The following is a 15,808-nucleotide window of genomic DNA, read 5'->3' as shown; positions in this document are numbered from 1 at the left end:
AAAAGATTTTATACACAAATTTTATTCATAAATCTAAATGATAAATATTTCGTTTTGTTGATTTACACCTACAGAAATATGAATCTGATCATATCCTGCTTATAAACTGATATGAGTCTGTATTCATCCCCAAATCTATAACTAGTGTGAGAATTAAACATTAATACTGATGGGGAATAAAGTGGATGATGGTAAAATAAAGGCCACCACAAAACTACATTCAGTATATTTTAATTAATTCTTATAATTTTATTTAATTTTCACTTGCATAATAAAATTCCATCAGAATGAAGTAATGCAAAAAAATCTTAAGAAGTAAAATATTAATAAAAACTGATTGTATATTTACAGTTATATTGAAGAATCAAGAAATCCATTAACCTTGTTTTAATCTTTTGTAAGATAATAAATCATAGTGGCCAATAATATTTAAATATAATTTTATACCAATAGACTACAAAAATGTGTAAAATACAGAAACATATAACATTCTATTTGGGTTATTGTAAAAACTGGAAATCAAAATAGATTATATTCGAGATAATGAACACAACTTTGTAAGATGATATATTTTGCAGGATCTTGTGAGCTTCATGTTTCTGAGCAGATTTGTGCATTTCTTCATGAACTCGTATTAAAGTGGACTGGAAAAGGGAAGGAGAGAAAGAGATGTGTGTCGTGATGAAATAAAAAATTAAGCCAAGTCAGCTAAAACTGTTGACGAGTGTGATCTTCTGCTGAGAAAATAAACCCACATCTCCATCTGGGATCCCTGAGACCAGGTTATAACTGAGACTGAATTTATATTTTATATTTTATGATAATTCTGATAAAGAACTATGTGTGTTTCTTCATCTTTATGTTGAACTTTTTCTAAATAAATGAATAGAAATGAGATAGAGTTATACATGTGTACAGTTTATTCCTTGCTGTAAAAGTGTTAAAGGAGAACAAGGCAGCAGGAGCTGCAGGTCGAAGCAAGCAACAGTTAGCTCTTTTTATTTTCATGACTTTTGCAGGAAAATGCTGTGCCTTTTTATAGCACAATGGCCGGTGGGGTCGTGGAGTGCATGTGGCTGAATTTACTTTACATGGAGTCCGTCCAGTCTAAGAGAGACGGAGAAGGGGGAAGAAGAAGGACAGCAAAGATTTCAGGAGAGAAAATGGAAGACAGACAGACAGACAGAAAGATAAACAGTGGGAGAGAAGAACCTTCAGAGTGATCTGCTGCTGCTCTTCAGACACATTTCATTCATTTTGGCACATTTTAAGTGAAATAATTCTCACACTAGAAGAAAGAAATGTTTGGGATTTATGAGTTTCCTCATGCGGATCTGAAAAGAGTTAGGTTCAGGAAATATCTGAGTGAAAACGAAACAAGACATTAGGAATAAAAAGCGATCTGATGAACAAAAAACAACAAAACCTTAAAACACAAACAAACTCGAAATCCAAATGTATTACTATAAAAGACTGTCACACATTTACACTGTTACACATTTACACTGTCACACATTTACACTGTCACACATTTACACTGTCACACATTTACACTGTTACACATTCAAATGACACACATTTACACTGTCACACATTTACACTGTTACACGTTTACACTGTCACACGTTTACACTGTCACACGTTTACACGTTACACATTTACACTGTTACACATTTACACTGTTACACATTTACATGTAACACATTTACACGTTACACGTTACACATTTACACTGTTACACATTTACACTGTTACACATTTACACGTTACACATGTTTACACGTTACACTGAGAGCGCAGCACAGAGAGTCCAACACATGAAGTACTGTAACAGTGTAAATGGAAAAAAAAAGAGTAATAGAGGGAGAGAGTGTAATTATAGTAGAAGACAGGGAAGCAAAAAGGGTGAAAATGAAAGAAAGACATATGGAGAGAGAAAATGTGTGTGTGTGTGTGTGTGTGTGTGTGTGTGTGTGTGTGTGTGTGTGTGTGTGTGCAGTGGTCGATTGATAGAGGATGGGTTGTTTGAGAGAAGGATAGAATAAGAGTGTGTGTGAGAGGAGACCATCTTCAGGCCGTCAGTATGCAGGTGTGTGTAAATTTTTAAGGTCGGTGTTTGAATCATGAACATTCTGACCTGAGATCTAAACATCTAAACATCTCAGAGTAAGTCTATGGGAATGTTCAGGATGTTTGATCACTGCAGGAACACAGCTGGAGCATCTGAAGATGGTTTTAATAAAGGTTTTGAAGTAGAACAGCTGGTACAGTAGGTGTACAGAGTGAGCAGTGTTGGTCTGAACCATCTTCTGTAGCACTGAGCTGAGTGAGTCTCCTACTACAGGAGCTCTGCTGTTTTAACAGTAGGTCATAGAATGGATGCTGTCAAACGCTGAACAAAAGACAGACTGTGTGTGTGTGTGTGTGTGTATGTGTGTGTGTGTGTGTGTGTTTTTGGATATTTGTGTCGCAACACAGAGAGGTCCATGAGTAACAGTGGCCTGTTAACTGTCTGCAGTTCTTCACATTCTTGTGAGAACCCACCATGCTGGAGCTGACCAGCTGAGGCAGTGACTCATTCTAAATTCATTGGAAACCCTTACAGAGAAGATAATGGTATGCAAATTGAAGAACATCTTAAACTATCGTGTTATGTTTTTCAAGAGCACCTCTGACACATGGATCAGTCCATGGTGATGCTTCTACTGTAGGTCTTTTATTCCAAATGGCCATCACTCTTATGAGTTTATAGAACATCTCATTCCACTCTTTACTGGTATAATGATCTTCATTCTTCGGGAAAGGCTTTTAGATTTTAGATTTTGGTGTGTGGATGTGGGATTAGTGATCATTCACCTATGAGACACTGGTGTTAGTGAGGAGGTCTGGAGATCAGTCGGTGTTACAGTTCATCCCAAAGGTGTGTGGGGTTAAAGGAAGTCAGGGCTCTGTGCAGGAGACTCCAGTTCTTCCACACGAACCTTCTAACATGTCTTTATGGAACTTGCTGTGTGTCCAGAAGCATCGTCATGGTGGATTAGTTCCAGTGAAGGGAATTCCTGATAAACAATAATATTTACTCCATATGAATGTTGTGAACAGCTGGTTAGTGTCTGTTTTAACCAGAAGAACAGCACACAGGAGACTTGTGAAGGCCAATCAGCACAACAAAGTTCAGAAGGTGAAGCTCAGTGAAACCTCCTGTGCATTCCTTCTGGCTGCCATGGAAGAACTTCTACAATCACAGGCTTTGTCTAAGTGTGTGATGTGTTTGTGTAGCTGCCAACTGTGTGACACAGTGTGTGAACCCTGTACAACATCTGTGATTGTTTGTTTTCACACAATTACACTTACGCTGTTCAGTAAAAGCCACACAAACATCTTCTCTGCAAGAAGTGTAGCAAATTACACACGTGCCTCAACTGGGAGCCGGGCCGACACGTGGAGCTTCACACTGCTAATCCTCCTTTCAGCTAATTCTAATAGTTACACTGATAAACAACAACTATTCCGAAAAAAGGTTTCAATTCAGTGCTGTTTGGAGAGAAACCTGTGGCTGAAGGTCTTTTAGAGTTCAGCTACTGAATAATTCATTGTTTCATTAATTAGTTTTACATATTTAACCCGTCTCATCAGCCTGCGCTTTTCACAATGGAAGGATTTATGATTGTATGTTATACAATCATATACCACACACACACACACACACACACACACACACACACACACACACACACACACACACACACACACACACACACACACGCCTATTTATCACCAGCTGCACAGGTATTTAAATTTCCATATGACTTTATATATTTGATATATGTGATCTATGAAGCAGAAACTCTGAGAACAGTGTAACTGGTGATAAAACGAGTTTTAGATCTTTATTCTCTTTTCTGCTCGATGTTCAAATGTAAACATACATCTACATCTGCACATGTGTGAGTTCACCGTGGGTATTTCAGTACACACATTGACCTCTAGTGTGTTCTAATTGGTGTGTGTGTGTGTGTGTGTGTGTTTGTGTGTGTGTGTGTGTGTGTGTGTGTGCGCGTGCGTGCGTGTGTGTGTGTGTGTGTGTGTGTGTGTGTGTGTGTGTTAAAGGGAGGGCTGTTGGAGTTATGGTAAGTGTGACGGACCACCCACAGTGTGTGATGAGTGTGTAAACAAATTAGATGTCACTAATCATATACCACTGCATTCCACTGACCTTCTGAGCCAAGACAAACATCCACAAAACATTTATTCTTTTTCTTCTTTCGGCTGCTCCCATTAGGGGGCGCCACAGCGGATCATCCGTCTCCATACCCCCCTGTCCTCTACATCTGCCTCTTTCACACCAACTACCTGCATGTCTTCCCTCACCACATTCATAAACCTCCTCCTTGATCTTCCTCTTTTCCTCCTTCCTGGTGTCTCCATCCTCAGCGTTCTCCTACTGATATACCCCATGTCCCTCCTCTGTACATGTCCAAACCATCTCAATTACACCTCCCACACCTTGTCTCCAAAACGTCCTACATGCACTGTTCCTCGAATAAACTCATTTCTAATCGTGTCCATCGTTGTCACTCCCAACGAACATCTCAACATCTTCAGCTCTGCTACCTCCAGCTCCACCTCCTGTCTTTTACTCAATGCCACTGTCTCTAATCCATACAACATCTCAGGTCTCACCACAGTCCTATAAACTTTCCCTTTCACTCTCACAGATACTCTTCTATCACAAATCACTCCTGCTATCACTCTTCTCCACCCACTTCACCCTGCCTGCACTCCTCCACCAAAGGGTAACTTAAATACACACAACAAACAAGGAGAAGGTGGAAGACATGAAGCAGTTAGAGCTTAGGGAATAGGGAGAAGTAAATAGTTAGTAGGGGCCCAGTGGCAGCATCTGGTGGCCAAAGCACGAACTGTCCCAAAATGTCCAGACCCTTACAGAGATGCATCTTTATTTGCATTACAGGTGCATGTTCAGGAGGCAGAATGTAGCACTGAAATGCAGCACATAATATGGATTTATGACACAAAGACTTTATAATATTGTGAGTATCACAGAGGGGGCCATTTCTTCTCTACAGCAACAGTTTCAGGATACTGACTGGAACATGTTCGCCTTACAGGCCACACTGGACTCTCACACAGACATGGACATTTACACATCATCTGTTTTGGACCATATTAACATGTGCATTGACAATGTCACTACTGTCAAACACGTGAAATGCTTTCCTAACCAGAAGCCGTGGATGAACTCTGAAGTCCGTCTCCTGTTGAAAGCAAGAGATGCTGCCTTTAAATCTGGCAGTGCAGAGGACTACAACAGAGCCAGGGCCAACCTGAAAAGGGGCATCAGAAAAGCAAAACTCACATTCAAACTCCACATAGAAGAGCACTTCCACAACTCTGACCCCAGATGCATATGGAAAGGCATCCAGTCAATCGCAGACTACAAACCTACAGCTCGAACTCAACCAACCAGCAGTGCCTTCCAACTGAACAAACTTAACTTTTTTGCTCTTTTTGACCAAAGCACTAGACATTTTACAACAACCACGGACTCTTCTACTGCTTACAGCCACTTTCACTCTTAACAACGGACATCTATTCAGTGTTTAGCAGAGTGGATGCACGCAAGGCAGCTGGCCTGGATGGCATACCGGGACGTGTTCTCAGAGCATGCGCTGGACAACTGGCACAGGTTTTTACTGACATATTCAACCTGTCACTGGCCCAAGCCACAGTTTCTTCATGCCTGAGGACCACTACCATAATACCTGTGCCTAAGCACTCAGCTGCTGAATGCCTGAATGACTTTCGCTCAGTTGCACTCACCCCCATTGCTATGAAGTGCTTTGAGAAACTAGTAATGAATCACCTCACTGTGGGCCTACCACCTACACTGGACCCACACCAGTTTGCCTATCGCCCGAACAGGTCAACAGAGGATGCAGTTTCCACAGCTCTTCATTCACCTCTCACCCACCTGGATAAAAGCAACACATACATCAAAATGCTGTTCATTGACTTTAGCTCTGCGTTCAATACTGTCCTCCCCACTGTACTGATCACTAAGCTCAGTGAACTGGGTATCTGCACCTCCACTTGCAGATGGATTCTGGACTTTCTCACCAACAGACCTCAATCTGTCAGGTTGGGAAACCAGGTATCCTCAACCCTCATTCTGAACACTGGCATACCGCAGGGCTGTGTTCTGAGCCCACTTCTCTACTCCCTGTTCACCCACGATTGTGCTCCTCTGTATAACTCCAACATCTTCATCAAGTATGCAGATGACACCACCGTGGTCGGCCAGATCGAAAACAACGACGAATCGGCCTACAGGGAAGAGATCCGTAATCTGACAGCATGGTGTGCCACCAACAACCGGGACCCTCAACGCCACGAAGACCAAAGAGCTCATTGTGGACTTTCGGAAATCCAACAGCGGGAGACATCTACCAGTCAACATCAATGGAACTGAGGTAGAGCGAGTCTCCAGCTTTAAGTTCCTGGGAGTTCACATCTCTGAGGATCTGTCCTGGCAGCAGAACACGTCAGCTCTGGTAAAAAAAAAGCACAACAGCGCCTGTACTTCTTGAGAAGTCTCAAGAAATTTCATCTGTCCCTGGGGATTTTAACGAGTTTCTACCGCTGCATCATTGAGAACATCCTGACCAACTCCATCACTATATGGTATGGAGGCTCCACTGTGTGTGAACGTAAAGCCCTGCAAAGGGTGGTCAAAACCGCCCAATGCATCACTGGCACCCAACTACCTGCCATTGAACACCTTCACCACAGCAGATGTCACGAAGGAGATACAGGAACTTACGCACCAGAACCAGCAGGTTCAGGGACAGCTTTTTTCCATCCACCATCACATTACGGAACTCTACACTACATCGCTAAATCACTACAAAACAAACACAAACAAAACACTTTATATAAAACAAATACAAAGACTGTATATAACCTCTGTACATACTACATAATATATCTTTTTCACTCCTCAGTACATCTGCGCTTTTTTTTTAATCTATATGTATCTTTACCATTACTGTATATTCTGCCCAACATTTCACATTCATTTGTGTATATAATGTATGTGTATATATATTTATGTATATATATATATTCATTCATTCATTCATTTTCTCCCGCTTATCCGTAATTCGGGTGGCGGGGGCAGCAGTCTAAGCAGGCGTACCCCGCCTTCGACTGCTGCCCAATCCTCACAGCACCGTCCCTTACGGTCCCTCCTGCAGGTGGTGAGCCCATGGGAAATGTATATATATATTTTTTTTTTATATATAGTAGATTGTTTATTCAGCTTGCTACTCCTTTAATGCCATAATCAAGTGATCTTGTAACCTTTCATTTCTGCACATTTTTATTAATCACTGTACGCCTTTATATTTATTCACTGCACTCCTGAATGTCCACACGTCTCTGCACTTAAGTAGCCTTTATATTTATTCACTGTATATACTTTCATATATACCATTTGCTGTAAATATGCTGGATATTTATCTGCACTTTTGCACGACTGCTACTTTTTGCACTTCTGGTAGATGCCAAACTGCATCCATCCATCCATCCATCCATCCATCCATCCATCCATCTATCTATCTATCTATCTATCTATCTATCTATCATATGCCATCTCAGATAACATCATCACAGCCTACCTTTAGCCATTTTTGAGGATATGATTTCATTCCAACATATAAATACAGCAAATTAAATTCAGTCATTAAGCGAAATACTTTTTCTCATGATCTTTTCTCCTTCATCTTTTGATTGACTGTAAAATCTCACTGACTGATTCACCAAGCTCGATCTTCAGTGTGCTTAAATCCTGCTCCACATTCAGGACAAGGATGATTAGAAAAGCACATTTACCTTTGGCCACAATAGATGTTATATATTGATATAGGCGTTTATTCAATGACCAGGTTTTCAGAATATTTGAAAATGTCATTCTCAGATGCATGATCATGGAATACAATTTTGATTCAGAAACTTGTGCACAGCGCTCTGGAGTGCCGGCGCTATTACATGGACATCTCATTAGTAAGAAGAATCTCTGCACTGTTAAAGCCTCAGTAAAAGTCACATTCAGTTCCTAGAACCAATAAGGACCTATTATGGTCCATTAAGGCTGATCATTAACTCCCATGAGTCCTATAATGAATTCAGTAGTACTTTTCACAATCTCTTTAAGCTCAATCCAGTGTAATGATGCTGTAGTCTCTTTAGTCTCAATGAAGGGACCAGAACTGGTTCAATGCTGGAACTGCATTAAAATTCAGAACACACACAGCAGGCAGGAGGTGAAACAAGTCAGAAACATTGCTGCTTTCTTGTAAGGTGACTTTACTGTGGATGTTCTTAGCACAGAGGAAGCCTAAGGGCCACTACCCAGAACAGTTGAGGACCTCCTGAGACTCCTGTGCTTTCTACATTTTTATAGGCTCATGGTCTTTATCAGTAAGATATCTTTATTCTGGATCAGGCTAGTTCAGAGATGATCCTTTAGACTTCGCTTGTGTTCCAGCTGTTTCAGAATTTTGTCCACCAACGTTCTACTGTGAGCTGTTTTTTTTGTTCAATTGATGAAAGTGTCTTGTACAAAGAAAGACTAAGTGGAACAGCTAGAAATCAGCTTTTTTTAAAATAAAGATAAAATGACACAGGAATCCAAACAAAAACCCTTTCAGAACTCCAAAATTACTATAGTGTTATTGAAGGTATTTTTTTTATTAAATTTCCAACATATGAAGCGTTTTCTTTCTCCCAGGTTTGATACAAGAGGAAGAGTTTTACCCCTGCAAGTGCTATTAAATTGAGTTCATTGGTACCTGACCCTTGTGGGGGCTGTAAGTTCCAGGGATATTGAGAAAATCTGTACAACAGAACACCATGTACATTATCTCAAACATCTCTCATGGAGCTTACAGTCCCCTAAAGGTTCAGTCTCTCTCCAGGGAGCAGGAATTATGGAAGCCCTTTTATATGAAATAGCTCTCTGCCTGCTCCAAACTCATTTAAAATCCCCTCGAGCCAAAAGCCCACCACACCAGTCCCTGCTTCCTGCAGAGGTCAGGTTGTGGGGTTGAGAACTTCACAGCTAAGGGACCTAATTTAACACAGGTCCTGTATTTATTACTGTTTATATTTACAAGAATTGACTTATGTTTGAGCACTAATAATAATTCAAGATAAACAATCAGTTGTACTAAATTATAAATGAATGAAAAATCAAAGCACTTTATTATAATTTGTATTATCAGTCAGTGTAGCAAGAAGTGGACAAGAACTACACTTCCCAGAAATCTCAGAACCGTGCACATCTGTTTCTTCTTTTACCTTCAGCACCTTGTTTAAGTTCCAGTTATTTTTTGTGTCTTATTTTGAGAAGTCAGTTTGTTGTGTTACTGCTGTAGCCTTGTTTCAGGTTTTACCTTCGACTTTTTCCAGACGTCCACCCATCTTCACAGCATTGGAATTTGGCAATAAATCCAGAGAAAATTAATCCATTCTGTGAGAAGACCGGCTGAAAAATCCCGTCCTTCTGACTGACACTGTGATGTTTCCACTGTTGTTTAGAGACTTTAGTAAACTGTGGGGAAATGGAAACTGTGCTATGTTTTAATGACTCACTGGAAAATACTTTAAACTCAAATATCAGTAAAAACTTCACTAAGTATTGTATGAGGAAGTCTGGCGTGTCAGAGAAGTATGTGAGGGTGGTGCAGGACATGTATGAGGACAGTGTGACAGCAGTGAAGTGTGCAGTAGGAACAACAGACTGGTTCAAGGTGGAAGTGGAAATGCAGGTGGAGAAGAGCCTGGAGAGGTGGAGACTCTTCTCCACCTGCTCCCTACTCTCACCACAAATCATAAAATCATCCGCAAACATCATAATCCACAATCTGTCCATCCCCACTGCAAACATGAAAGGTCTTAGATCGATCCTTGCATTTCCACTTCCACCTTGAACCAGTCTGTTGTTCTCTCTCCATCCCTTTATCCCTCTGTCAATCTTTCTCTCTATTCGTCATATACAGCGGTTAAACTCCATAACTCTTCTCTAAAACACCTACTGATTTGCCATTAGTCCTAAATACATTATTGTCTATAATCACTCGCTCATTCATCTGCTAATGTTCTTGAGTTAAAAAAACATATTCTTCGAGAAAAGCCACATCTGAATAAGATGCTGTCTCTCTAAACATCTAGCTCAGATTCCAATTCCAGATTATTCCATGTTATCTATGGTATCTAATATCTCCAGCAGGTCCTGGGATTGCTGTAGGATCTCTGTCCAGTAAGATGTGCCTGATACACGTTCCTGAGACACCCTCACTAGCACCTCTCTATTTTAAAAGGAGGACTTTCAGCTTTAACTCTTATTAATGATCAAGAATTTATGCTCCTCAACCAGGAGCAAAGTCTCTCAGCAGAAGAGAGAATTTTACTCTTCTCCAACACAGGTGCTGTTTTTTTTAATAACCACTATTTCAGTTTTCTACACAAAAGCACCACATAAAATTGCCAAGCAAAGATAATTGCTATGTCAACCACACAACCCCAACCTTTCCAGTGCCTTCAACATCTCCTGCCATACATATCTCATCCTCTTTTTCCATGGAAACTGCTTTTGCTACAGCTCTTTTGGCTCTCCTACACCTCATGAGTGAATCAGGAGAGCACTCTGTGAGCACTAATTGGAAGATCTACTTCTGAAACTTGACAGCTTCCCTCACCATTTGAGTCCATCATTGGTCCTAACACAAAAAGCTTTCCAACCACAGCCTCAGGCAGCTACCAGTTCACTATTAAGCAGGTGAACATTGTCCATTCTGTATGTTCTTGGTGTCACAGAGTACATGAGAAGTCCTTATTAAAATTATATTTAATCCACCTACACTAGTGTCTTCCAGAGACTCACAAGCATAGTGGAAAGTATTTATCTGAAACTGTCCATCACATGCACCTTCCTGGACCGCTATAGAACCAGACTCTTATCTTGCAGGTGGTGAGCTGAGAAGATGGCTCAACATTTTAATTTCAGGGTAAGATTAAAGGCATAGTCTCTATTAAAAACTCTCTCTAGGTCTTGCTCCAGGTGTGATTCTTGCAATCCCCGTTCAGTCAGGCTATGCTTGTCATTTGTGCATCATTCATGGAGGTCTTTAAAATGCCTGAGATCTTGTCCACGCCCTAAAATAATGTGTAATCAGACAAAATTGGATGTGAGCAGCGAATTTCACAATGTGGGCAGGGGAAAGCTGCGCACGCAAAGCAGTCGAATCCCATATGACGATATGTGGTTCTCTGTAATGGAGAAAGCACACTCTTCCCAGCGTTCAGCCGAAACCCCAAAACCTTTATGTAAGCGAGAACGAGATCTTGATGCCGGACCTGATCGAGCCAATAGCAACCAATGGTTGATATAGTTGAGGATGCGGATACACTGAAGCCTCAGGGAGACCAGAGCCGCATCGACACATTTTGTGAAGGTGCGGAGTGAGAGGGCAAGGCCAAACGGAAGAATCCGATTCTGGTAATCTGTCTGGTGACATAGATAAAAATTTTTACGCAACCCACCGTCCTTTTTGGGAACTATGAAGTACCGGCTGTAGAACCCGGACTCTTGTTCTGATGGAGTGACCACCTCGATGGCCTCCTTTCTCAGGAGAGTGTTTACTTCTCGGTCCATGACCAGAGCCTGCTTGGTTCCCAAAGTGGGAAGAACCCCGTTGAAACGGGGCGGACGAGACTCGAAATGATTTGAATAGCCTCGCTCTACAGTGGGCAGGACCCACTGAAACACATTTGGCAGAGCTTTCCAGGCTGCCAGGAATTCTCTTAGGGGTATCAGTTGAGACTAACAGGGGAAGTGTGAGACACAACACTTAGTGTCCCTACCTCCTAATGGGAGGTGGTGGGTTGAGGCTCAGCGGGCGCAGCCCCATAAGAGCTGCGTGGGAGGAACTACTGGAATGCAGAACAGCCTTATTCCTGTCAGACATTTCCGAGAGGGTGAGCCAGAAGTGTGTCTGTCGAGACTAGGGCAGCCATGGAACAGTCTCTTTAGTGGCTCTGAAAGTCAGGTCTGCAGTGTGGCAAAGCTCGTGAACTGGTCACTTGGGGCACCACCCACATTCATTGACAGACAATTCAACACATACACAAAGATTGCTTCGTGAACAAACAGAACCTGGCACGCGCCTCACTCCATGTGCGCTTTTTACTTCCTGGTCGTGACGTCACCTGCCGGTGACGGACAGCATCCAATTTCCAATTTTCCCACGTGGGAGCGTTCCCAAAGCATTCCGACGCAGCTCGAGTTCCTGAAAGGGACTTGAGGGAACTCACAGCTGAAGACTCTGATCATGTTGATCTCAGAATACTATATGCTGAGCAGATGTGTAGAATCATCCAGAATAATTTCAGTCTGAGGCGTCACTGGAAAATGTCTCTGCTTTCTGGAAAACATTTTTTTTATTTTATTTGGATAGAACAGGCTGCTTCTGTGGCACCTGATGAACTTTTTTCATAGTTGATGAATGATTATGAACCTCAGGAGTTCAAAACCCCTGATATTTTCAGTCAAGAAACATGGTGTTGAACTGAAGACCTACAGGTACCTCGCCCTTTGAAGAAAGCAACACTGTAGAAAGAAACATTGTAGAAGAAAATACAGAGTAGAGACTGAGCTCCTTCTGTGGATGAAGGCCAATCCCTTGAACTCAATCAGTCTGTTGTAGCCAGTGCACAATTCTGTACAGTATTGTGATTAAGAAAACTTCACTCTTCTCTCTTTATCTGGAGGATGAAGCACAATGGAGGGCACCTGTAGAGACAGACTGCACCACAATCTGTTACTGCACTGGGTCTGATCTCCAGAATAATCTCACTACTGTCAGAACACAACTCAGACTAGAACCTACTTCCCCTGGCTTCTGGGGCTGTTTTTTCATATTTAATCTCACTTTAGTTAATAAATAGTGTGATGTGTGTTGTAACACTAGAATTACCCTCTAGAAAAAAACATCTTCTCATCCATCATTCCCTCCATCCTACACTCATACACAGTTCTCATGTACAGGACTATTTTCAGACTGTTGTAACTGATACACAAGTGGCTCCTGATGTCTTTCTTCTAAACAGAGCAGGATTCATTTACAAATTCCATGTAGATTCAGTTTTTCTCATAATGTAGTGACTGATCATTTTTCTCATTTTATTTCATTAGACATTCATCAGGAGGAAAAAACTACACTTAAACCTACCATTTACCAATAATGAGACTACTTCAGCTCGATGCTGGTCATTAGGCTGATGAGAATGCTTTCTTTATAGAGTTAAGGTCAGGAGAAGATGGAGAAGTTTGTGGAACATACTATGTATTTGAAATGAATGATTTTTACCTGAAGCCATGGCCACATGGGGCCACTTTAAAAAGCTTTTATAAGCTTAGTGTTCTCGTGTCTACTGGTACCTAATGCTGTTGTATAACAGCTGAGCTGTTGCCTGGCAACAATCTTGTTCACCTTCGGCTCAGTTTAGCTTCTGCTCAAATCCAGCATATGTACTGAGTGTGTGTGTATTATTGCTTCCACACTGTGTTTTAACACACAGCAGGAGGGTCATTAAGAGGCGTTTAAAGAACAAGCGTTTTCTTTGTAAACTGGAACATTCAGCTGCATCATTAAAACCATTTGATGTGATTAAACACTGTATTTTAGGGGGAATCATTAAAGTAAGCAGTTACTTCATCGAAGCGTGGAACCTGCAGGGTGGCGTTTTCGTTTTTGATTTATTACATACAGACAAGCAGGAGGTCAAACCACAAACGCGTGGCGTTCAAATACTTCTTTTTCATTTAATATACACAAATATCTGATTCACAATGCACATAAAATCCATACAAGTGTGGAAACATCAAACCTGCAACCAGAGATATGAGCAGCATCAGAGTGTGTTTCTGGTGAAGTGTATCTCAGCCTGTGACCTTCATGCTGTAGTGCAACACAAACCTCTTCAGTGCAAAACTTCTCATATAGAGCTAATGCAAGAAACAGAACTTGGTGTAAAATGCCACATTGATTATCATGGGAGCTGCAGATGTCTCACCACCGAGGGACTTCTCACCCCTGAGATAAAAATGGGCTTTACAGTAGAAGATTTTATATGTAACTTAAATGAAATAAAAAAAAATTATATAATAAAAATATATTTAGACTCAAACAAAAGAACAGATTCCCACTGATCTAATGTCCATTCCTGGTGTTTCTGAACCAAAGCAAGTCACTTCTGCCTGCTATTATTCTGAAGTAATAGTTTCTTTGCCACAATTTGTTCATTAAGGCCTGACTCACACTGTCTTCTCTGAACAGTGGATTTTAAAATATATCTGCCACTTGAACTTCCAGAAGCATTTACTGTATGTGGTTTCTGATCATTTTGATAAGCTGATCCTCTGCAGCAGAGGTAGCTCTTGGTCATAATTTTCAAAATATGTTCTATTATATAATATTAATATAAACAGTTATATGTATAAAAAGTATGCATCGGGAAATCGGGTCCAAGCATCATTTTCCAGTTCAACCAATTCAAAAGTAGAAGGACCAGAGATAAGTATAGTTTTAACCAAAGACATTCTGTGAAATGTCACAATATGTGTTTTAATTCACTGTGTGAAATATCACCTGAGAAATGACTGTCTAACTGTAGATTTGGTTCCAAAGTAACTTTAGTCATTAAAATAATCTCATTTACTGTTTAGCAAAAACAAAACATTTTTACTCCACCCCCATTCATGGAACTCTACAAAACTCTGAATCATGGTGGTGATACTTCATGTAAATCCTTGTAAACAGTTATACGTTATGGATATTTATAGAAAACTTTACTGGGATTGACCCTGATGGCTGTAAAGAGGACTGGGTTAGGGATCTAATATAAAACATTGAGGAGATCAGGAGCTCAGGAGATCCAGCATATGTGACTCAAAACCTGTTAATGAGATGTGATGAGACTGCACAAATGTAATAGGTTGGGCAATGCAGTATATCACAAGGTCTTGGTGGCTTAATCAGTGTCTGGTGCAAACTATTTTACACACACACACACACACACACACACACACACACACACACACACACACACACACACACACACACACACACACACACACACACACACAATGTGTGCTTTGTCTCTCTTACTAATTTCATCTTCTGTAGTAACAGGTTTGAGATGTTCTGAAAACCTGAGAACTTGATGTTATTTTGATGTGTCGCCTCACACAGGTTGTGCGTGTATATCTGCATGTGTATTACATTGCATGTGTGTTTTCATGTCTGGAAGCTGATGCTACTGTGTAGATTTCTTTTGCAGCCTCTTTGTGAGCTCAGCCTTTATCTGAGCTCACAGTTTCTGGTTTTCTTCCTGAAGCCCCTCTGAGCAGAGACAATCGAATTTGTGGCTTAAAATTGGGGCAGTGAGTCTGTGTTTTCCTCATCAGGTTCTAAAATAACTCCTTTTTCCACCACTGCTTCTCTGTTTTCAGTGTGACAAACTGCAATTTACTGCCCTGAAAAACACACACCACACTGTCAATCATACACACTATTATTTACATCCTTAAAGGACATGCTGCTTTATTAAGCTCAGTATTTACAGCTCCATTCCATCAAACTGAAGCAGTAATAGTGTTCGCACGATCTACAGTTGCTTGCCATATAATATAAATATAAATAGTATGTAGAATGATTAAACCCAG

The 15,808-nt window shown here is 40.9% G+C and overlaps 1 long non-coding RNA gene across 1 annotated transcript; it reads right to left on the bottom strand.

Moving 5' to 3' along the window:
- Positions 1 to 1,478: 1,478 nt before the first annotated feature.
- LOC310727601 lies at positions 1,479 to 1,773 on the bottom strand. The gene is made up of 3 exons (XR_014534053.1): positions 1,717 to 1,773; positions 1,648 to 1,679; positions 1,479 to 1,537 (listed from the first exon to the last, which is right to left on the bottom strand). It is a non-coding gene; the product is annotated as an uncharacterized lncRNA (long non-coding RNA).
- Positions 1,774 to 15,808: the final 14,035 nt, after the last annotated feature.

The sequence above is a fragment of the Silurus aristotelis genome (genome assembly GCF_946808225.1).
Source record: "Silurus aristotelis genome assembly, chromosome: 6".
NCBI classification, from domain to species: domain Eukaryota; kingdom Metazoa; phylum Chordata; class Actinopteri; order Siluriformes; family Siluridae; genus Silurus; species Silurus aristotelis.
The sequence above is the reverse complement of the archived record's forward strand: the minus strand, read 5'-3'. Positions and strand labels throughout refer to the sequence as shown.